A 26007-nucleotide genomic window follows, 5' to 3' on the forward strand; every position below is an offset into this window, starting at 1 on the left:
AACCATGTTTGTACTATATCACCTCCCTTCAAAACAAAGGAGGACACTAGCCCAGGTTGAGCCAATCATATTTCCTCTGCTGAGAATTTTGGATTGATTCAGTCTGGGCTGGAGAAGATACGAGTGGAGGAGATATGACCTGACGTCCCCTTTCTGGTCTTTCCTTGACATGTTTGCAAATGGCATAAAGGGGACTGGAAAACCCAGTCTGGGGGACTGCACTGTCAGCAGAATCCAGAATAATATCAGTTTGTTGAAAGAACCACTAGTCTTCCTGCAGGAAACAATGGTCTGTGACTGGAGACCTGGCGATGTCACGGGAAGGAGGCCCTGACGTCTGCAGCTTGTGAGGCAGCTGAAAACAGGCGGGGTATGGAGTGTGGGACGGGAGGCAGCCACAGCCGGTCACGTGAGAGGATGACGTCATCGCGTCAGCAGCCGTGTCCGGAAGGTGGCTCCTTCACCTCCGTGGCTCCTTCCCCAGCACCACCTTCTACGCTGAGTATCAGCTTCTCACACACTATCCAGACCATCTATCTAGTCATAGAAAGTGGTGAGTTCATCCCTTTGGGGATTACCTGTAAATAACTTAAAATGTCACTCCTTTAAAGGGCATTTACATCTCCATAGGCATTACTACTACTAGTACTCCACTAGTACTGTAATGGTAGTAGCTAACAATGTGAAGATTTCTAAGCTGCTGCAGGCCCAGCCATGCTCTATAGTCTCTGCTACTCCCCTGAAATGCTCTCTCTTATTCGAACATCAGTCCTTCCCTAAGCATCATCTCCAAAGGTCCTGATAAAATTCTTCACAGTGCCCCTCCACCTTGGAGTCCCTCCTTTGTTGCCTTTATTCAGTGTCTCTTGATCCAACACCCAGGGAGACTGACAGAATGGGATATGGGATACGGGATAGGGAATCATTGCCTGGGAATGGAAGCTATGGGAATAGACAGAGAAAGAAAGCAGAGTAAGAATTAAGACCAAAGACTGATTTCTGGAGAATGCAAAATTTAAGGGATGGTGGAAGGAGAGGAGGAATCAGAGAGAAAGAGGAAGACCCAAGAGAAATATCAGGAAAGCCAAGGTGGGAAGAAAGCTTTTAAGTATGGGCTGTCCTGCCAGAAGCAGAAGAGAGATTCAGCAGCAGAGAATGGCAATGGGCAGTAGACCAGCACCTGATGAGGCCCAGCGGTACTCCTCCCCAGACAGGCACAGGATGACGGGAAAGCACTGGTGGGCAGGGACAGTCAGAATCTGCCAGGGAGGAGGCAGAACCCAATAGCAATAGGAGACCAGCCAGAGTCTAATTGGCAGAAACTAGTCCCAAAGAGTCATGGATATTGAAGTTGCCAAACCAAGAGAAATAAAGACAATATTATATAGAAAATACTCAAAAGACTATATTCATCAATGTCAGTCTTCTCTCACTACCACTGAAAAGGCATGGTCTTAGGCACTCCACACTGTCTTAAAGGAGTGCTTACTCTGCCTAGTGATAATAATGACGCCAACATTTTGACCAGCAGAAACCCAGCTACCTGGAATCTTTAATTAACCAGATTTATGATTTAATTCACCTATCCTCCATTTCTAAAACAGGGAGGAAATTGTCCAAAAAAAAAACAAAAAAAAAACAAAAAAAAAAAAACCCAAAACACACACACACACATTTTAGAGATTTAGTCAACAAAGAAATATAAGATCTATACAGATTCAACTCAACCCTGATACATTTTCTAGCCATACAAAACGAGAAGTGATGTTTGGGATAATAACCCAGAAATAAAAGATTCAACCATTGAAGAAATACTTATGCTCATATTTATATAACAAAAATTTATGCTTTCAAAAATTCTATTCCATTTAATCTTGTTAACCTTCTTAGGGTTAATCAAATCAAATGGAGTAATCTTCGGTAATAGGTAATCTCATAGCAAGTTTACTTTGGAAATATTATAGAGAGTCTTGGTACTTCTGTGAGTTTCAGAAATCAAAAATTAAATCACTAATGAAGAAATTAGTCCCATGCAGTCTGAGAAAACACTTCTTGAAATATTTAATTCCTTTATGTAACCATTTTAAAGTTATAGGGATATAAAATGAAAAACAGAAGCAATGAGTTTGGGATGCTTTCTTGTAGTCCCCTAGATTCAAAACTAACACATTTAATAGGGTTTAAAGTCTCTAACTCAGTTCTAATGAAAAATTTGTGCCCCTTGACTATTTCACTGCACACACCATTAGGGCTCTATCTGAGGAAAGTGAGAGAAGGTATCAATCCAGTAAATGGAGAAGCCAAAATTATAGTTCATTTCTCCTGATTTCCTTTCTTTTTTGTTCTACTTTATGATGTTATATTTTCATCCATAGACTTTATGAACTAATAATAAACTCTTCTACGGGTAAAACTAAGATGTGTTACTGTTAATGAATGAAACTTTGTATACATCAAGACTGACCCAAATGTTTTTGTACACAATTAGGAATTAACATATTCAGCTAGAATGCATAGTGCCTTTCATGTTCTCTCTGTCTCTCTCTCTTTCATACGTACACACAGACACACACACACACACACACACACACACACATACACACACAGGCACCAACCAGCTATTCTGACTAGTGTGCCTTTGTGGAAGGTTGTTGGGCTGTTGACTGACTGTTAACCACGGCTGACAGATCCCTCTGGGTACCCAGTAATAGTTGACTCATTATGCTTTTCCACTGGCCAAGCCATGTTGTCAGAGGAAAGATGGCCAACTATGAGAAAAGAATTGCTCCAGAAAAGGGCATACGTGCAGAGGGCAGCTGTTTCCCTTCTCTCTCAGGACGTCCAGGTGCCATTACTAAATTTCCTGTATGCAGGGCCTGGAAAAGTTCACTGACCTCAGGCAGGGGGTGGGGGGACAGGGAACACTTTTTCCTTTCAAACTGTCTTTCTTTACTCATTGTAACCAGAGGATCACTGCTCACTATGTTGTCTTATAAATTATTCCTGTAAGATTTATAGCCATTTCTATGCTTCAAGTCAAACATTCTTTTAAGGCCAAACAGAGTAATTTACTGGATTTGTGTCTCTAAACAATCTTATAAATAGTCACTCTCTAGTTCAAGGTGAATAACAGTCTGTGGCAGGCTAGCATCAAAGAATACTGATTGCAGTTCAATTTTATTACCTTTGAGGATTCACCCTGAGGAATAGGGCAGACTGGCCAAAAATCTATAGGCTGATCATTTTGGGTCTGTATTGGAAAATCCTTTCCAAGTAAACACCTCCTCTATGGGTTTTTGCTTCCTCTCTTCATTGATGACCATATATATTTTTTCTTTCCTGGAGATACCAAGATGACAGTGCTGCTAATCAGACCTGCAGTTATGGCTGAGATGAGCAGTGTATGTTCTTTCCAACCTGCTTGCACATCAAGCCTGATCCCTAGGTTGTGGCTGCAAATCCTTTTTGAGACCCTGACACACCCATAAACACCCTCTATCCTTGATGCCATCGCAAATGGCAATGAACTCGTGCTTAATGCCACTACAGCTTCTCACTCTTGATAATATCACCTGTTATGTAAGGCTTACATGAGATGCTGGCAAAATTTTCAGAAAACTAGATATTCTGTACAGGCACATTTGACTCTCATGGTTCTAGAAATACACCCTATAGCCTGTGGTCTTTGATTTGGCCTAGGAGTTTGATAACACATTGATACCATTTTCTGCCTGTCAACCTACCAAAGGACACACAAACTTCTTAATTTCCCCAGAACTATATGGAATACTCCAAAATGTGCCATTAGGTACAGCCATCCCAGGAAGACTATGGTAAGGTAGTGGGACAATGTGAAGAATGCTAGAATATGCGACTCCATTCTGGCTGTGATTTTAGCCTAAGGGAATCCAACAGAGGTAAACTAAGCTCACATCTGTTTCTTTTTTTCTTTTGTGTCCTTAAAACCTAGAGATTATTTAGCCAAAGTAAAAAATTAACTTTTTATCAAAGGTTCCTTTCTCTCATTATCTCTCTTTTCAAGTCTGAACATTTCAGACTTCAGCACTTCTCCAGGGTCAAACTCTGAATTCAGTAAACAAGATTTTGCCAAGTGTGCACGTGTGCTGCCTTAGCAGCTAGATGCTGAGGGAAAAGGAAAGGTGAGAAACAGGAAATGAAGTGCAAATGGAATTGTAATGTCTGTTATCGGTGATGTCTGTGTGAGGAACCAAGTCATTACTGTGGGGTGCAAAGGATTTGTGTTAATGTAACAAGTAGGTAAACTTTATTAAAACTACCTTTCAGCTTCCAAAGACTGCTACTGCATTAAGGCTAGCTACCTTAATGTTCATCCAGTTACATTGCTGGTTGCTATGGCAATATCCTCCTAGGTATTTGTAAGGTCACAAAAGGAAGAGCTAACCCTCTTACTGCTGGAATAACTAATGTGGTTCTGTTACTTGCTTGATGTAAATGGTCTCAAGTGACAGCCAACTGTACATATAGTCAATTACAACTGCTCAAAGGAAATGATTTGTTGTAACAGCCGCTGTTCAACCTCTGTGACATCAATGTTTCTATGGAAACAGTTGCCTATTGCACTGCTTTGAATTGAGTATTGATCAAACTAGGGCCAACACTATTTCAGAGACTCGCTACTTTACTGTGTGGCAATTTACGATAGGAACTCATAACATCACTGTATATTTCAAGCCCCAAGGAACCAATTTAGCAGACAGTTACAGTAGAATATTAACAGAGGTCAATAATGGAAGTCTGATTATAGTCCTAGGACAATTAGTCAATGCTTTTGTTGTCTGCCCTTCCAACATTCGAGCAGCTATTACAGTTTTCAAATAATAATATTCATGCCTGAAGAAAGTGCTACATTCATTCATCTTCAATTTTAAACTTTATTTTTCATTGTTATGTTATCTATCAATAAAACTATTCTGCTATATTAACCAAGCTATGACCCCTCAGAAGTAAATAACTATTGATCAAGGAGTAAAGATCTACTGGTGCACAACACTGTTTTCCATTAATGATCTTATTGGCCCAGCTGATAAGATGGTTGTCTCCAAACAACTGAAGATACAAAGGCAAAAAATAACATAGGTCTAATTTCCATAAAAAATAGTTAGGGTTAAGTCCTCCATCTTTGTAATGGAATGGATTCTCCAACCTCAGTTGAAGGAATAGTGAAAATAAAGACACCGCCCTGCAGAATCCTTCCGTAAACCATTCATTCTGCATAATATTTCCATTGTCCGTGGATGTTTTATTCCATCTTCTCTGGAAACAACCTTTATGATGGTATCACCCAACACTCTCCTTTTAGAGATGAGGAAATAAGGTGACATGGCCTCTTTGGTCTTTCATAAAATAAATGATCTCCCTACAAATATATATGTGAAAAATGTTATGTTGGAAAAATCGTGATTTATACATTTGTCACTCACCTGAAAAAAAATACATGCCAATTATCTCTACTCTTAGATTGATTTGTCAAGAACTCCAGTCAACCAATTCTATAAAATTATTTACTTCTTTCCCTCCTCATTCCAAGTCAGAATTTGAAGCAGATAGTCAGCCAGTTTACTGCAGTGACATTGACCACAGTAAAGGCATTGAAAATTAATTTTTGCAGCTGAAGTTATAAAACTTCAGAAAGCACTTGGATAATGTGGCTACATGCCAAAGAAGGGTAGGTGTCTATGAATGAAATCTGTTTCAATACATAGATAGTAGCACTAACTTTTTATTACCATAATTGAAAAATTATGGCTTGGAGAATGATTCTTGTCAGGTAATAACAAATTCATCCACCTGCTTCAAAGAAGCTCCTCCTCATATAAGGAAAGTGATATTCTCCTAGCTTAGCTATTGATTTGAAAAACCCCATATAGATAGCTTAAAAATAAAAATCAGTTTAAAATTTCAGGCCAGTGACATCTAAAATAGTATTTCAATCAGTCTGGATCCCATTATACTTTTTTTAAAATCAGCTAAGACTTTAAGTTAGTCTTTTTGATGATAGGCATGGTCTGTGTTAGGAGATGAGCTTCCCTTGTTCATATAGCAAGTATTTATTGAGGACCCACAGAATGCTAGTCACTAGTCTGAACAATGGAGCACAGAGTTGAATAAGGCTAGCTCTCAGTAGTAGGTGGGAAGGGTCATTTGCCACGTGGAATAGGGAGTTCAGGAAAAAGTGGTCTCTGATCCCACACTCAATGTTCTCTCCCTTGTCTCTTTAACAATACTTTTACCACAATTTTTGCTTGTTTATACATTCATCCCCTTCTGTGCTCTAGAAAGGATTTACAGTGGACCATAAGTTTGATTCTGAGCTTCTTCCCAACTGGTACCAAAAAAGAAAAGATAATCAATCAGCCACATGATTCCACGTCTGGGAGATTTAAAAAAAAACAACAACAAAAAAAAACCAAAAACAAAACAGAGCAAAACAAAAAGCAGATGTGCAAAAGAGGCCTAGTGACTTCTCATATTGAGACCAGAGATAATTCTCCCCAGGTCCTTAGAAACCAGACCTGGATAAAGTGGTAAGGAACATCTTCCTCAACACAATGGCTGTAAATATACCACTGTGTTTTGTAAGGCTAAACAAACAAATTCCATGACCACACACCAAAGTGCCATTTAAACACAATTCTGCCAGAGAACAAAACAAGGCTTTCCCTGACGTACTACTTTGTATCAATATATAGGTACTGAGGAGGCATAAAAAAATAAAACTTAGTAAATTAGCTATACAATACCTAACTTGGAATAATGTACCTTCCTAGTTTACCTTGAAGATTACTCAGGGGCCAAGATTTACACCTACATAAATAGATGAGATAGATGAGTTGGCTTACTCATAAATCCATTTGTGTGTGTGTGTGTGTGTGTGTGTGTGTTTGTAATTTTTATTCTGTAAGTGAGATAACATGGAAGAACTTTCATGAAAATGTTAATCCTGGTTTTAGTCTATGGATCTCAAACTTTTTGGGCCTGGGCCATTCCTAGCTTATCCAAACTAGGTCATCTGTATTAAAAAATAAGAAGAAAGATCAGATTATATAATGACCTTCTTTGTCTCTTGTTACAGTTTTCTTACTTAAAGACTATTTTGTCTGATAAAGTGTAACTACTCCTGTTCTCTTTTGGTTTCCGTTTTCATGGAATATCTTTTTCTATCCCTTCACTTTGAGCCTATGTGTGTCTTTAAAGCTGATGTGAATCTCTTATAGGTAACATATGGTTGGGTCTGGCTTTTTTTTTTTTACATTCAGCCATTCTATGCCTTTTTTTTTAAATTGTTGTTTATTTTTAAGAGACAGAGAGCACAAGCAGGGGAGGGGCAGAGAGAGAGGGAAACACAGAATCTAAACCCACGATGCAGGGCTTGCCCCATGAACTGTGAGGTCATGACCTGAGCTGAAGTCAGATGCTTAACCAACTGAGCCACCCAGTGCCCATTCTATGCTTTTTTTTACCGGACACTTTATTTATTTACATTTAAAATAATTACTGACAGGTAAGGACTTACTAGTCCTGGTGCCAATTTCTTAATTGTTTTCACGCTCTTTGTAGTTCCTTTGTTCCTTACTTTTTCTCTTGCTACTTTCCTTTGTAAATTAATGGTTTTCCATAGAGGAATGCTTTGATTCCCTGTTCTTTATATTTTGTGTATCTACTGTAGGTTTTTGCCTCATGAGTTACCATTTTTAGCAATTTTTTTTCATGGTCTGCCTAAATCTCAGAATAACCTGGTGGTTTTGGGTTTTCTGATCTCTTAGAATATATTTTGACCAGAACTGCTTTAAACAGACTAATACCGAGAGGAACAACTTACAAAAGTAAGTGGAATCCATGTACTGTCACAGGAAAACCACAGGTCTCAAAAGGCCTAAGTTTCTGGTGGGCTCCAGCCTCTTCACCAGTCCCGTGTGAGAGCAGGCAGCGTACTTGGCCTTCTGAGCTTGTAAACTCAGGTTAATGATCCCCAACCTGAAGAATCCTTGTGATAATTAGCAACAAATGACATATGAGGGCACCTGGCACACAGCAGGTGCTCGATAAATGAGAGCTCTTACTATTTTACAGAGACAGGAAACAATAAACTGGACAGAACTATATAAATCCTGTCTATAATCTTATTCACTCACAGGGAGATGTGGAATAAGGAACCCACTCAGATGGATCCAGTTACTAGAGAGCCAAAAGTTACCTGTAGGAGCCAACCCCAAATGATTAGTTAGGAGAGGAGGTATTACCTTCTTTCTCATTTTGCAGGTGAGAAAATCAAGTGGTTACATTAGTTAGCAGAACATCAGAATAGGATGGAAACCAAGGTCTTCTGATTAGAATGGTTCTTGTTTTCCCCACAGCTCTCCACCAGTTACCCTATAACTCAGCCCCTGGACAAGCACTCCCAAAACATAGCATCCCAACAGATTGCCGGCACCAGAGGAAAGTGCAGGGGGATGCTGTCAACTTCAGGAACTAAGTTTTAGCTGGCAAAAATTCATCAAGAAAAGTTTCAATTTTCCTCCCTGAGTCTTGAGAGAAGTCATTTTAAAAATGTCAACTTTAGCGTCAAGCCAGAAGGAAGGAAAGCCCCACCATGAGATGGGTAGTTATTGTGTCCCTTCTGAGGTCTTCCAGAACCCCTGGCCCATATATTACCACAGTCTAGGCTATCTTAAGGGTCCCCCAAAATCTAATGTCATCCTAGCCAAGGCTTAGAGGATCTTTGAAGGCCAAGAAACTTCAAACCTTCAAACCTAGGTCTGGATCATCCAAGGCTTGGGGAAGCAGGGGAAAGAAATATGGAAGAGGATAGGGAAAGAAATATTAGTGGCCTGGGGCAAGAAGTTTCAACTAAATGTTACTGCATCAGGGGTGCCTGGGTGGTTCAGTCGGTTAAGCCTGTCCGACTCTTGATTTAGGTTCAGGTCATGAACTCATGGTTCATGAGATCAAGCTCCACATCGAGCTCTGTGCTGACAGTGCAGAGCCTTCTTGGGGTTCTTTCTCCTTTCTCTCTGCCCCTCTCCTGCTCTCTCTCTCTCTCTCTCAAAATAAATAAAATTAAAAAAATAAAATCAATGTCACTGAGTCAAATCTCTGTGAGCTTGCTGTAATATGGATTTCCATTCCCATGTTTGATCTTCGGTATCCCAGGACCAGTTTAGGGTTCAACCATACAGGCCATAGACCCAAGGAGCTAGCAGTACACATCCTAGTTTATGCACTCCCCTAGCCTGACAGTTGGGAAAAAATCACAACTATAACCACTGGTGAAACTAGAATTATTTGAATCAGCTCCATTTCCCCATCTCTCCAGTGTCTCCTATACATTTTTGTTTTGTTTTGTTTTGTTTTGTTTTCTCCTATACATTTTTAAAACTGCAGCTTTCCTCTGGGAAAACTATGGCTGGGATGTGCCCTAGAAATCCACGATGAATTTGAACAATAAGGAGGTGCTATAAATTCCAGCTGATTTACTAATTAACTAAAGGAATAATATACACAGAAAAGCTCTTTAAGCAAAGACATTGCAGCAGAAGTTTGGACTCTGAATTTTTCAACAAGACATCTAATATTCTGTGGCTATTCAATATGTCGTGATTTCATAATTACCTTACATCTGTTCCCAGCACTCTTCCCACCCTCTACCAGTCCCCAAAAGGTAGACTGACATGACTAATCTGAAGCTTTGAAGTAAGAGGAGGGAATACACATATGGCCCAATATGTATTTGTTCCAGACTTCTAAAACAAATATTGACTTGAGAGATCTTCATGGCTTTTCTCAAGAAACTGATGAAATTATGAGATTGGGGCCAGGAATATGACTTCTCCAAAAGCTGTAATTAATGCTGAAAATAGCTCAAGAAATGCAAGCTCCTTAAGGGTGTGCCATTGTACATTTTTCATGCCTTCATTACAAACGTGAACCATGAATTTTTGATGTTCTGTGAACCTCCCTAGACTCTGACAATATTGGATTCCATCACATCATCCGCCTACAAGATCTGAGGGCCAAGCCTCCTCCTGGAGCTTACAGGTCCATCATGAATGGGGAGAGGCTAGGGCAGGAAAGATAACCTACTCTTGTGCCCACGATCAAACTTCTCTTGGATGTGTTCCAGAGAGAGCTGGAATGGGTGGACTGAGTGGGCAAAGGCTGAAGTGCTGAGGACAGAGGGGAGGGAGGAGAACAATGGGGTGTGGTGGGGGAGAGACCAGGCTGAGAGCTGAGGGGCAGAGCAGTGAATGCTCTCAAACGCTGAGGATGTGGAGGAGGGAGGCTTCAGGCTTTGTTTCGCTTCATGACAATTCCTCCACAGAAATTTATCACTTCCTGCATTCCAACCCCAAATTCAGCACATCATGGACATTTGGCCACACATGTACCATGAGAGGCTTCTTCCTGAAGGTTACGCATCAGAAGCATACAAGTCAGAAATAGGAAATCCCTTGACAGTGGGTTTCTCACAAACCTCAGTCTTCCCCTTGGGTTGGATGTGAACATCTTATGTCCAAACCCTAGTTCTACCTTCTGCTTTTCCTTTATTCTGGTCTGGGTCACCACATGAAGAAAACAACCCACTGCTCAGTGGTGCTTTCTAAGTTTCTCTTATTTATTTGGTTCTCAGACACAAAGCCCAGTTCCAGGGATGGCAAAACCCTCTTAAATACAAAAATAAAACTTGATATTTCCATAAGGCCACAAAGAAAAGGCATTGGGTCTGACTTAGCTATTCCCCTGAGTTCCCTCTAGAAGTCAGGGGTAAGGAAAGCTATATTTCCCAGCATGGACACAGCATACACCTTTATGACTGAAAGAGGATGTTTTTATTTGCACTGCATTATACCCATAAATTCCATCCACTCAGCAAGTCAAATTATTGCTGGCCTCCAAAATACATTAAGTTTGGGTTTAAATCAGTCACTTTTGAAGATATACTGCAGCCCACTTCCCAGCCATATTTGTAATATATTCACCCTGCAAATGTTCTTTAAAATGCATTGTTTGTGGAGTTGTCTTACTTCAGTCAGCCATGTGAAGATATAAGGAATATAAGCTCTAATTTGCAGTTTCTTTGTGTGTGTGATTGTTCATGATTCCACTCATGGAGATAATGGCTGCCAAAAGGCTTTCGTGTTATGAAGGGAAAGAGCTCGCTGAATCCGAATCAAATTAGAATTAGTGATATAATAGTAAACAGCAATGGGAAAATACAGAGCTCTGAGCAGTTTATGCTAGAATTTGGTGACAGCACACAAGCTTTTCCGGATAATGGTGGGAAGGGGAAAGCCACAGGATCGTTTGGGATGTTTAATGGTGTATTGCGAGATTCAAGTGTGCTCAAATGGCAATGCCCAAAATTTCTTTCCCTTACCTCGATTTTCCATTTTACAAAGTATTACATTACATTACATTCGCATTCCTCATCAATTGTCATTTAAATAATTTCAACAGGATGAACTGAATCAGAAAACGAGGAAGCTGAGAAAGAGAGTTACAAAGAAATAGAGCCATATTTGCTTGGTTCCCTTGGGAAAGAGGCCTGTCTTCTCTGCATTTCCCTTTTTTCAGCTGCTCTCCGCCTGACGGGTAGAAGATGTGCACCATGGTGGGAGGGATGTGCAAGATGCCCCCTACGTGGTACTCAGTGTTTTTCCTAGCTGAGAAAGAAAACTGGCCTGCCAAGCCTGTGAGAAGCAAGACACTTGGACAGTTTGGCACCTGCCGCTATTCTTTATGCCCACCTTGTTTCCAAAGACTGTTTGTTTTGAAAGATAAAAAGCTGCTAACACACCACCAAGGAAGAAGGCTCCACAAGCATTATCCACACTGCAGGCAGTATCTTTAAAACAATGTGACGTGTATGGATTGTTCTTAGTATTTCTTAAAAATCAAGCACGTGTTCTTCTTTCCCACGGCTATTTGTGAAACACTTCCTCACCTAGGTATGCAAGCTTACAACACCAAATATCTGGTGGATATTAAGATAGTATTTTCCCACAAATCACATGCCAGGGCCAATTGCTATCAATACTATTCCACAGTCTCTGATAATCATAACATTTCTGCATAGATGAGGGGGCTGTGACATTTACTGGGCACTTTACATTTACTATCTTCTTTATACAGCTCTCAACCTCATAAGAGATATTATTTCCATTTTGCCACGGAGGAGACCAAGGATCAGAGAGGTTAAATAGCTGGCCAGACATCACAGAGCTAGGAAATAGCAGAGCTAGAATTTGACCTTGGGGATTACTTACCCCAGAGCTTCTTTAATCACTTCCCCACATCAATCACCACGATTATTGTATACTGAGGACAAGGGTTTTGCTGGAGCCATTTGTATCAGCTTGCAAGAGCTATTGCTACATTTTTAGCAACTTTGTGAGCTAGTTGTTCTCATGATCATGGCTTGAAGTTGGCCATGGTGGGAGTATTTACACCATAGAAATAGGCAAACACCACACGTTGGGGTTTTTGTTTGTTTGCTTTCAGAGAAAAAGAGAGCCATTTTTAAAAAAATTTAACCAGGAAGAACATTTCCAAGAATCGTAGATTTTTGGACCCCTTCTTCCCCTCTGTGGTATTGTCTCCAAAGCACAGAAGGTGATAGAGTTACCAACAGGACAAATCCCCTGGGAAATGGTGCCAGCGTCCCGCCGAGGTGTGGACTTCCGGACACAGTCTTATCTTCAATGCCCAGTCTGGCCCTGCTTCTGCCCTTTCTCTTCAACCACTTACCCCACCCACTCTTCCCCTGAGGCACAAAGGAATTGGCAGAGCAAATTGAGACATTTGATGTGGTTGTTTTGATGATAAGTTTTGTAAGCCAAATTTGGTTCTTACGACTCAAAATTAATAACCTCAGCCTCTGGCATCAATTAGCTCTTCTCAACTCTCTTACTTCCCATCAGGTGAATATACTGTAAGTCCAAAGGAAATATATATTCTGAACACAGAGGGCATCCCTTTATGTCCAAACCTGATCTCCACTGGGGAGAGTCATGCTCAATATTTTTTATTATTATACAATTAACATTTATTGAGTGTTAACAGTGAGCTTATATATAACACAGAGACCATTACTATACCTGGTTTCTTGGCAGATTGTAGGAACAGCATGTTTTTGATATCTTGGATGGCACCAAGCTTGGTATAATTTCCCAGTGAAGTCAGTGCTCCTAATTTCCTGAACATCTGTGCATCAAATTCATTAAATGGCTAATGAATCCAGACATATAAGGTTCATAAAAATATTTATATCTGACATTAACAAAATGGCACTCCTGCTTTGTTCCTTTACGTGATACCCTTAAGACAACCAAGTTTTTGTAACTGGCTAGAACCTGGTGGAAGAGGTACATGACTGAAATCAGTACCTTCACGTTTCTTCTGTGGAATATGGCATAGAGAAACCATGGCTCAAAGTGGCCAATGAATACAGGACAAAGAATAGGGGGATAGGATCCAGGAGAGCAGGTGAAGTCAGATGTCCATATTCCATAAATTCACTTACATGAAGACTGCAGCTAACATGGATGGAAGTTTCACTAAGGGTAGAACATTATGCGGGCATGATTGGTGATCACACATGTGCCCCAATGCTGTCACCATGACCACCAGCCAGGCCAGGGGTCTCCGAGCTGAGCCCATGTTTACAAAAATGAATAATCACAATACTCTATTCTTTGAAGTTTAAATATTCTAGCAACAAATGAAGAACTCTGAACTGAATCAAATACCAGGGTTCTCCTCTGAATATTCCCTGACTAGGTAACCTTGTACCTGTTATTGGCTTTCTCTGTTGTCTCAGGCTCTCCTACCCCCACATATAAAATGAGTGGGGTATGGATTAGATTTCCAGCCCCTTCCAAATATAAAGAAAGGTTTTAGGCTTGTTCTGTTGAGAAAGATGGGAGGCTGGAGATTACTGTTTGCCTACAGAGCTTTAGTCCAAAGCTTGAAAACAATGCTCATTTTTGTGTTTGCATAGGTTAAGGGAAAAGGGCTTCATCAGATGCCTACCAGGGGAAACCTCCAACTTCATATCCTCACTCGCAGACAACTTTTAGTAGGAATAAGACTCACAATGTCCCAATGGGGCATGTTTGCAGCTCTGTGACTTGCTTACTGTGTCCCACCACCTGGAAGGGCTTCCTGGTCCCCTTCACCAGCCCCTCCAGAAGCAACTCACATTCTGCCTGCTTTCTCCAGTCTTCATGACTGCCTCAGCCCCAAGAAACCATCTCACTCTTCTCCAAACTCTTGTACAATTGACTCTGGAACAACACGGGTTTGAACTGCATGGGTCAACGTATGCATGGATTTTTTCAATAAATATAGGATAGTAATGTAAACGTCTTTTTTCTTCCTTATGATTTTCTTAATAACATTTTCTTTTCCCTAGCTCACTTTAGTATTAAGAGTACACTATATGATATATATATATCATATATATATATATCATATATATATATCATATATATATATCATATATATATATATCATATATATATGATATATATATATCTGATATATATATATGATATATATATCATACAAAATATGTGTTAATCGATTGTTTATGTTACCTGTAAGGCTTCCAGTCAACAGTAGGCTATTAGTACTCAAGTTTTGGGGAGTCAGTAGTTACATGCAATTTTTGACCTTATGGGGACTGGCACCCCTAAACCCCTCATTGTTCAAGGGCCAACTGCAGTATTTATCTCCCAATGAATGCCATTTTATAAACAAATACTGCTCTGTGACGCTACTTTCCTGGTACTAAAGTATTATTAAAATATATTGTTATTATTGTCTTTTACATATGCACAGTTTATTGCCCTGGTTTGATTATAAATTCCTCAAGAACAAATTTTGTATCTTACCCTGGAGTGTCCCCACAACACCCTGGTGAATTGCCATAGTAGATTTTGTAGCTTAGCTTTTCCATCTGTAGAATGGGGATGTTAGTACTTACTTTATATGAGGAAAAAAGGAGATTGTGAGAAGTAAATTATGCCTGATTCAATGAGTGTTAGATAGAATATTTTGTTAGTGCTGTTGGTATTCTATTAGGGCAAAGGAAAGAATACAGTGCTAGAAATGAGCAAAACTGAAATCTGGTTCCACCTCTACCAGTCAGTGACTTTAAGAAAGTCAATTAAATTCTCAGAGCCTCAAATTCTTCACCCATACAAATTAGAAAAGCAACACTCCCTGCCAACTTTCTGTTGCTGTGCAGATCAAATAAATAATACATTTAAGGTAGTATGCAAATGTATCATTTTTTGGTACTCAGTAAATACTATTTGATTTGGGAATTACATTGCCCTTATTTTACCATACAAACCACTTATTTTCTCCCCTTTGTGGCAGAAAGGGCACCAGTCATGCCTCTTGTGGACTTGTAGGAGGAAAACGGGGTCCTCTGGATCTTCTACATTTCCAACAACTAGATTATGTTTAGGGGAGTCACAGCGTCTTGGCCTCCTTCTGCCATATTCCAGGCTTCTCAGTGTTTACTTTAAAGGAGCATTCCCATAACACCAGAGAAACCAAACTAAAATGTAGAATGTCTACCAGCTAACCCACTATTTTTCTTAAAACAAGTAAAATGTAGTTTTGAAATAGTTGATTAGTTATGCTAGCATGATTGCCTGTATCCATGAGTCAGAGAGAAGCAGAGCCAGAAATTACCACGCACCCAGGGATTCCCAAAGGGCCCCCTTGGGAACAAAAACCTCCTCCAGCTTAGGCACGGAGGAGCCTTGGTACACACACAGAATGGGCTTCACTGCCCACGCGTAGGCAAGGCCATCGCTTCCATAAAAAGCCAACACATCACAGACCAAGCTGCGCAATTTCACTCCCTGACTTCTAATGGTCTAAATATACTCTTCTACCTGCAAACCATAAGTATGGTCATTCTTGCTTTTCCAGTCTCATTTTATCAAGTATGAGATGCCAGAGGCCATCTAAGTTATATCAGCTACGCACCAAACATTCCTTCACCAGATAATTATTTAACTTGTCTGTGTGCAAGGCATGGGGGCACACCAATTCAACAACACAATCTAACTGTGGTATTATTCACACAACTTATCTTAGTATCTATGAAGATTTGTGTGTTTTCTGTCATACGGGCATGGTTTACACATGTTTCCATGAAGAGTACACTTAAAAAAAAAAGAAAAGAAGAAGTATCAATCAAGCAAAAACCCATGGTTAAAAGACTTGGAATTTAGTGTTCTTATCCGTTCTTTAAAGAAAATGAAAGGCAAAAAATTATTAGGAAAAATTATCTGATATTCTGATATGCTCACATCATTGCTCTGGTGCAAACAGCAAATGCACAAGTGCATTTTTACTTTGTATAACAAAACAACCCAATAAAAAGGTAACGTATGGTGGAAGTATACAACCTTTATGATATTTCTTGAAATTACTCCACTTTTATAGAGGATGATATTCGTGCTAGAAACAGCTATAAAAAATATGGAAATGTAAAAGAAGAGAGATTAAATATGGGATTTATCTGCAGGCCCCAGTACATTAAACCCTTAACATATTTGAAATATGAAAATAACCTAGGCCCTCAACATCAGGATCATGAAGGGAATTTTAATGGTGCCCTATGCCTTCACTTCCAAGATTTGAATTTTTGTTGTTTTAAAGGTCTTTTTATATATTTGCTTGACTTGCACGATTACAGCAATTCATCACTTGGACCAATAGGACAAAAAACATTTGACATTGATGATGGTTGGTTACCCATCCTGACCTGATATGCAATACATAGAAACCAGTCCTTGGCTTTCTCTTTCAGCCCCCCACAAAGCGGGAGCTTAGGCCATGCCTCCAGGCTGGAAATCGTAGCAGCAGTGACCACGCCTGGGGGACAGGCAGGATGCCAGTTCTAAATCTTCTGCGCACGAAACATGCAGAACCTATGCATCAAAGTGGGGCCAGTCTTGCATTCTGCAAGGGTTAGAGAGCAATACAGCCTTCCCTCCATCTGTTACCTGTAACTGCCTCCTAACTGAGGCATGAGCTGACACACTGGTCCTCTGTGTAAAGGGTGGAAGGAAAAGCAAAATCCATCCCAGCATATACTGTTTCTGCAATGGCCTGTCATCATCAGACCCAATCATCATGGCCTATGGAGATCTTGAAGAGTAGAGTTTGGGAAGCAGCAAAGAAATGAACATGATGCCTATATTAAGTGGGACCTGAGAGAATGGCTATGAGGTTGAAACCCAAGCTTGGGGAAAAGAAACAGGAAGGAGGACAAAGGTCATGGGGCACTAGGGGACAATGGGGAAGTGGGAGGTGAAGAGGTGAGAGACAGAGCACAATTCCCAAATCTGTCTTCTCACTTCATTCCACTGGGCATCTTCTAGCTCTTCACTTACTTATGTCTCACATATGCCACATGAGTTGGTAGATAAAAGCAACGTGGTAATTAATTTTTAAAATAAAAAGACCTCAAGGACTTCCAGTTTAAAATGGCATCTGGCTAATAGTCCTGATATAGCCTCTTTTACTAAAATACACCCCCCCACACACACACACGCAAACATTTACATTGCCACCAAAAATTAAGATTGACAGTTGACTTCTTACCACTAACTGTAAGGTCAATGAACTTGGATTTTTAGAGGCAATTAGTGGCCCACCTGTGCATGCCACCAGACCTAGAGAAAGCCCACCTGTCTGAAGTTAGAAAGGCCCATTATACCTTCCCTACTGTCTGCCACCTGGCTCATTAAATCAGGCAGCCATTCTTCTACTATATAAGTGCTCCTTTTTAAGCTGGAATGTTATTTTCCTGTCATATCCAACCCCTCAGTAGCAGCTTTTTTCTTAAAAGCAATCAGGGCACCTACCTGGAAAAGAACTGGTCAACAAGATGGAATGAGGAAGAAGGCTTTGGATGCCGCATTCCAACCAGGAAGGTGTTCCCATGAAGAAAGCACAATATGAGAGAAGAGAGAATAAAAAGTCTCGACAACCCTGTATGCTGAGTATTATAGATCTCGTGCCAGAAAGTAAGGCAATGGGAGTAGAACAAGCCCTAACGTCGACACTTAAGGAATGAAAGCAAGTCAAACACCAGCAATGGAGCTGGCAGCTCTGGACATCAGCTGGCCCTCCAGGTGTTGCTCTAAAAAGGGAATTGAACCCATATCCAAGTGGACAGAAGGAAACACCAGTCCAGATAGATATCCTGTGTTAAGAGAAGTGGCAAGAAGAATAACTAGCATGCATTTTGATAAATGACATAGAAATAGAGATAGAGGATATTATCCTAAAGACTCAGAGGGAGCACAGCCTCTGAAAATGATTTGCCACAGGAATTGAAAGAAATTTGCAGAGAAACATTTTTTCAATCTTCAATAGAATTCAAGAAGTAATGGCCTTTAGGGAACAGGAACAGACATCCGTAACAAGAGAATCGGTCATGAGAAAGAGACGGCAAGGTGAGATGAAAAGGGAAATGTGTGAGATAGAAAAAGATTGAAGTAAAATCAAAATGCAATGACAGAATTAAAATCTGCATTTGAAGCCATGTGGTACAGAAACGACACTGCGGATAATTACATCAGTAAAGTAGGGGACCCATCTGAGAAAATCCTCTGGGACATAGAAGAAAAGAACAAAGATGAAAATAATGAAAGAAATCATGAAGTAATGAAAGGAAAATAGACACAGAAAACCTAAGAACTGTATATATATTTTTTAGGAAAAACTAGAAGACATAGAACAGAAGTTATAATCAAACACAAAAATTTAATGGTTTTTAACCTTAAAAAATGTTAGGCATATGCAGATCAAGAATCCACTACATTCCAGGCAAAATGAACATATTAAGACATATCTGGAAGCATCCATGATGACTTTTTAAGGTCAGAGATAAATAACATTCCCACCCAGAAAGTTATACCAAGACAAATTGTCTTTGCTGTGCAAAAATCACAGAAAACCTGATTGAAGATAAGAAAATGCTTAGAAAATATACTCCCCCCAAACTCTTCTTGAAAAAAACTATTTAAAGACACACTCCTGGGGTCAATTGTATGTCAATGGATAGTAACTAGACTTTGGGTGATGATCACTTTGTAACATATACAGATGTCAAATTATATGTTGTACACCCAAAACTTGTATTATGCTATATACTAATTTTGCCTCAATAAGAAAAAAAGCACACACAAGAAGGACTGAGAAATAATTTGCAATAAATAACATAAGAATGGAACTATTGTGCTTTTGAAGGATTAGCAATGAGCAGTGAAAGGAGTTATATATTTTAATTACATTAAGTATTTATTGAAAAATTTGTTAATAATAAAGCAAACATAGGGCACCTGGGTGGCTCAGTCAGTTAAGCGTCTGACTTCAGCTCAGGTCATGATCTCATGGCTCGTGAGTTTGAGTATTGCGTCAGGCTCTGTGCTGACAGCTCAGAGCCTGGAGCCTGCTTCGGATTCTGTGTCTCCCTCTCTCTCTGCCCCTCCCCTGTTAGTGTTCTCTCTCTCTCTCTCTCTCTCTCTCTCTCAAAAATAAATAAAACCATTAAAAAAACAATAAAGCAAATATTAAAAATATTGATAAAAACCTACATAAGCAATAACGATAATAAGTGTCTTAAATCTAAGCTTATATTAGCAAAGATGCGGAAATGAAGGAAAAAAATAAAACTATGCTAACTTTTTCAAATGTAAGGATACTTTTTTAATGTTTATTTTTTATTTTTGAGACAGACAGAGAGACAGAGCATGGGGGGGGGGGGTGGGGAGCAGAGAGTGAGGGAGACACAGAATCAGAAGCAGGCTACAGGCTCTGACTTGTCAGCATGGAGCCCGATGCAGGGCTTGAACCACAAATTGTGAGATCATGACCTTAGCCAAAGTTGGATGCTTAACCCACTGAGCCACCAGGATTTTTTAAATATAGTTTAATTTTTTATATTGAAAATTTGGGGAATATAAAGAATGCTTTTTTAAATAATTTAAAGGCAACCAATAGAAAAATTTTAAATAGATTAACTTCCAAGATTTCCTTCATAGAAAAAGTAATTTTAAAAGTAAATAAAAAATATTGCATACAGCAAATAAAATGTAAGGAAATAGCAAAATCTCAAAAAGAGGATAAAACAAGTAAATTATAAGAAAATATGTAAATGGGTTAACTAGCCCATTAAAGGACCAGTAATTTCAAATTGGTTTCATCTGTTTTATTGAAGAATAACTGACGTATAGTATTGTATTAGTTTTAGATGTATAACATGGCAATTTGATATTTATATACATTATGAAATTATCATCGGAGTAAGTCTAGTTACCATGTGTCACCATACAAAGTTATTAAAATACTCCCTATGCTATACACTACATCCCCATGTTTTATTTATTGTATACCTGGAAAACTGTACCTCTTAATCTCCTTTACCTATTTCATCTATTCCCCCCACACCTCGCTTCTGGCAACCATCAGCTTGTTCTCTGTACCCGTAAGTCTGTTTTGTTTTATTTGTTTGTTTTTAAGATTCCACGTGTAAGTGAAGTCATATGTTATTTGTCTTTCTCTGTCTGACTTATTTCACTTTCATAATGCCCTCTAGGTCCATCTGTGTTGCCACAACTGGCAAGATTTCACTTTTTCTGGCTAATGCTTAGTTGCATATACATACCACATCTTTTTTTATCCATTTATCTATCCATAGACATTTAGATTGCTTCCATATTTTGGCCATTGTAAATAATGCTGCAATGAACATAAGGGTGCATATGTCTTTTGAATTAGCGTTTTTGTTTTCTTTGGATAAATACCCAGAAGCAGAAATGCTGGATCGTATGGTAGTTCTATTTTTAATTTTTTGATAAACTTCCACACTGTTTTCCATAGTAGCTGTACCAGTATACATTCCCACCAACAGTGTATAATGGTTCCCTTTTCTGCACATCGTTTCCAACACTTATTTCTTATCTTCAGAAATAAAATTCAAGTCTATGTTGCTTAAAAGAGACCCATCAAAAAATAAGCGGCTCAGACAGATAAGAAGTTTAAGAATGGGTGAATACACTTTGATAAATACAAACAAAAGAAAAACTTACACACCAGGAGTCAAGCTAAAAGCAATAAACAGGCCAAAGATGTAATTTTATATTGATAAAAGATATAATCCACAACTAACAGAAAATAGTCATAAACATTTTTATACACCAAATAGCATAGCAAGATTTAATAAGCAATGTCCATATATCAGACCATAAAAACAATTCCCCAAAGCAGAAATTCTAAAGGCCAACATATTTCCAACCACAATACAAACCAAAAACGATTATCAGATTTTTAAACAAACAAACTAATAAATAAACAAAACCAATAACTTGAAACTTTTAAAAAACACTCTCCTAAACTAACTTATAAAGGATATCAAATCCTCAATTATATACTAGGTTTTAAATAACATAACTAAGAATATTAATAAAAATTGTGGGAGGTGGCCAAAATTCCAGCCAAGAATGAATTCATAACCTTTAATGAATTATTAAATCAAGTATGAAAATAAATTGATATTTGATAAACTGATAAGTTTGATCATTAATAAAATACACTAAAAATAAAATTATAAATACAATGATAATCAAGTTTAAGCATTTGCCATCAGGTACTGAACCAAATTCTTTATGTAGTTATCTTGTTGAAACATCACATTACTTTTGAGGGATGGGCATTAGTAGTAGTTATATTTTATAAATAAAGAAATTGAGATTTCAAAGCACTAAATAATTTTTCCAAGATAACACAGCTAGTAAATGACAAAATTGGGATTTAACCCAGCTTTGTCTGACTCCAAAGTCTTTGCCTGTAATCACTGCCATTACAGGGTTATTAGAAAAGAACAAAGAATCTAAATGATTATTGTTCTGAAAAACTAGACAAACATCTGACAAACCTAAAATGGAAAATAAAGATAAAAAGAAAAAACAAAAAAATTTTTTCACTAAGAATCAAGAGGATATAACAGATACATTATAGTTTTTAAATTATTCTTTATGTTAATAAATTTATAAACATTGATGAGATTATTTCATTATGAAATATAAATTACTAATTGTGTTGAGAAGAAATAGATGATCTGAATAAACAAAAAACTTGAAAAAATAGAAAGGTACACAAGTCATAAAGGTTAGAATGATTTATCAGTGATTTTTTTTAAAGTTTCAAATAAGAATAATCTTTAAAACTCAGGTATAAAACCAAAATGAACAAATGTCAAAACTTTATCAAGACCCAAAGGAAGACTAGAATAAATGTTCCTAAATAGGAAAACCCAACTTTATAAAGATGTAAATAAAATTCTAAAATCGAGTTCAGGGTTTAACTCAGTCTTCATGGGGATAATTTTTGAAATTTGCAAAATGTTTTCTAAAGTTAACAAATGAAAACCAGGACTGACCATCACATTTTTGGGAAAGACAAAGACATACACATGTACCCCAATATTTATAGCAGCGCTATGAACAATAGCCAAATTATGGAAAGAGCCCAAATGTCCATCAACTGATGAATGGATAAAGAAGATGTGGTATAGGGGCACGTGGGTGGCTCAGTCGGCTGAGCAACTGACTTCGGCTTGGGTCATGATCTCTCAGTTTGTGAGTTCGAGGCTCACATCGGGCTTGCTGCTGTCAGCCTGTCAGTACAGAGACTGCATCAGATCCTCTGTCTCTCTCTCTCTCTGCCCCTGCCCCACTTGTGCTCTCTCAGAAATAAATACACATTTAAAAAAAAGAAAAAGAAAAAGATGTGGTGTATACACACACACACACACACACACACACACACACACACACAATGGAATACTACTCAGCAATCAAAAATAATGAAATTTTTCCATTTGCAACAATGTGAATGGAACTAGAGTGTATTATGCTAACTGAAATAAGTCAGTCAGAGAAAGACAAATATCATATGATTTCACTCATATGTGGAATTTAAGAAACCCAACAGATGAACATAGGTTGAAGAGAAGGAAAAATAAGATAAAAACAGAGAGAGAGAGAGACAAACCATAAGAGACTCTTAAATATAGAGAACAAAGTGAGGGTTGCTGGAGGGGAGATGGGTGGGGGATGGGCTAAATGGGTAATGGACATTAAGAAGGGCACTTGTTGGGATGAGCACTGGGTGTCATATGTAAGTGATGAATCACTGAATTCTACAACTGAAACCATTACTACACTATATGTTAGGTAACCTGAACTTAAATAAATTAAAAAGAAAAAAACATGCATAATTAAGGGCTATCTGGGTGATTAAAACATCCTATAAAGTTTTGGCAATTAAACTATAAAAAAACTTGCAAAAATCAGTGGGTAGATCAATGGAATGGGATTCATAGCCTAGAAAGACACGTGGCATATAAAGGAATTAATATGTGATAAAGGTGCCAATACAGTCAGTGGGGAAAGAATTACACAGTCAATGCAGCAGGATAACTGCGGGGAAAAAGAGGTGGGCAGGGATGAGATCCTTCCCTTGCCCCACACACATGCACACATTTCCCTGATGATCAGCGATGTTGAGCATGTTTTCATGTGTCTGTTGGCCATCTGGATGTCTTCTTTGGAAAAATGTCTGCTCATGTCTTTTGCCCATTCTTTAATTGGACTTTCATCTTTGGGATGTCGAGTTTTATAAGTTCTTTATATAGCTTAGATACTAACCCTTTATCAGATATGTCATTTGCAGATATCTTCTCCCATTTCGTAGGTTGCCTTTTAGTTTTGTTGATTGTGCTGTGGTAGCTTAACTGTTCCTGTTGCAGGATGTCAGCTCTACCTTGTCTCTCTTGGCTTCTCTCCAGGTCTGGTTCTCAGCCTTCCCTTCAGTTCTGTGGCCTACCCAATACCCTAAGCAACGAATTCTTTTTCTATTTAAGTTAACTAAAGTCACTTCCTGTCATTTGCAAGCAAGAATCCTGACTAGTATATCTCTCTAGATAAGTGGTCAAGGATATCAAATGGAAGTTCACACACACAAAAAAGAAAGAAATACAAAATGTCACTAAGTATTTTTAAAGTGTCTAATTCACAACATTAGATAAATCATTCTTAGAAAATCAAAGCAAGAATTTGGGCATAAAATTAACATGCTTCTTTATTAACAGTAATATTTTGAATTAGTAAATATGTGGAGAAATGGTAGGAACACAAATTTGTACAATTTTTTTAGAAAACAATTTGAGTATATATACTAAAGCCCTTCAATACGCCCACAACTTTTTGACATATTAATTCTTATTCTAGGAATTTATCCTGATAATCATTTATGCAAACATTTATGTGTAAGGATATTCACTTTAACTTTGTTTTTCAAAGTGGAAAAAAAGCAAAAATGTGCTCAGTAATATGAGAACGGTTACATACAGTAGAATCTTTCTTAATGGACTTCCGCTAAACCAATGCCTGATTAGTCGGTGGTATTTATTTCCTCTGTGAAACACACTGCACATTCCTCATTCAGACACACATGTACCTTTCCCCCCAAATTAGGTGGGTACTTACCAAGAGTGGGATATGTTTGTGCCTAGGCCCATTTACAAACTCAGTATCTACCACTGTCATTATGAATGCTACAAGAAAGACGTAGTTGTTTCTATAAAAATTAAGTTGAATGTTTTGCAAATTTTAGATAAAAGCAGATTGCTGAAAAAGAAAAAAAAAAGAGCAGAAGGAAGGGAGGGAGGGACGGAGGAAAGAAGGAGGGAAGGAAGGAAGGAAGGAAGGCAGGAAGGAAGGAAAAAAAGCAGGGAAGAAAGGAAGGGAAACAAAGAAGATACTATTACTAGGCAACAGCAAGCATTGGGAAAAATCAGTCAAGTCTAGAGCCATGATTCTCAAGAATTTGGTCCCTTCTTAAAAATGATTAAGGTCCTTAAAGAGCTTCTGTTGATGTGGGAAATATCTCCTGACATTTACCATATTAGAAACTAAAACTGAGAAATTTGTAAACTATTGACTTTAAATTCATTCTTAAACATAACAATAAGAAACCCATCACATGTTAACATAAATAACATATTTTTATGACAAGTAAATATATTTTCTAAAATAAAAAAAATTTTAGCGTAATGACACTATTTAACATTGTTGTAAACCTCTAACACTTAGATTAATGAAAGGCAGCTGAGTTCTCACATCAATTCAATGTTCAATCTACTGTAGTATCACAAGTCATGGAGCCCCTGGAAACCCTATTATATACTCATGAGCAAATGATAGTGGGAGAGGCAATAATACCTTAATACTATTATGAATATAACTTTGGCATTGCAGACATCCTTCTAGGGGCTTGGACACCTCTAGGAGCCCACAGACCACACATTGACAAATGCCTGGCAAAAGGTCTATGCTCAGACTTCTTGTAATTGTCTCTAAGTCTGTGATCCACTTCAAAAGGAACAAACAGAAAACCACAGAAATTAGAAGTGTGTTACTGATATTGTTTATGCACTAAAGATAGCACAGATGACCCATTATAATTAAAGACCCTGGCCCACATTTTTTTAGTGATGAATGAATCCATAGATATATGCTTTATGTACTTTTTTAAATGTTTAAGAAATGTATGTGTTTTAAAAGTAATTCCACATCATTTCTTTTACTATTCTCCACTAGCTATTTCACTTTGGGCTGCAATACTTAAGCACTCATTATTTCACTTAGGAGTCTGAAGCTACAGGGTTGGTTAATTTGGTGGCTAGGACACGTCAAGGCTCTGGGTTGGCATGTCTGAGATAGCCTTGGCTTTCCCCCATGCTCCCAAGATGGCAGCCACAGCTCCAGGAACAGACAGCAAGAAGGAGGGCTGGGGTTGGAGATGGAGGACGGAGGGTTATTTCATCTCAAGCATCTCTCTCCTTAACAGGAGGAAATTCTTTTCCAAAAC

The 26007-nt window shown here is 38.4% G+C and overlaps 1 long non-coding RNA gene across 1 annotated transcript; it reads left to right on the top strand.

Moving 5' to 3' along the window:
- The first annotated feature begins 443 nt into the window (after window positions 1-443).
- Window positions 444-11906, top strand: LOC122226290. Its single transcript, XR_006205561.1, has 2 exons — window positions 444-553; window positions 11497-11906. It is a non-coding gene; the product is annotated as an uncharacterized LOC122226290 (long non-coding RNA).
- The last annotated feature ends 14101 nt before the right edge of the window (window positions 11907-26007 follow it).

The sequence above is a fragment of the Panthera leo genome, chromosome C1 (genome assembly GCF_018350215.1).
Source record: "Panthera leo isolate Ple1 chromosome C1, P.leo_Ple1_pat1.1, whole genome shotgun sequence".
Taxonomy (NCBI): domain Eukaryota; kingdom Metazoa; phylum Chordata; class Mammalia; order Carnivora; family Felidae; genus Panthera; species Panthera leo.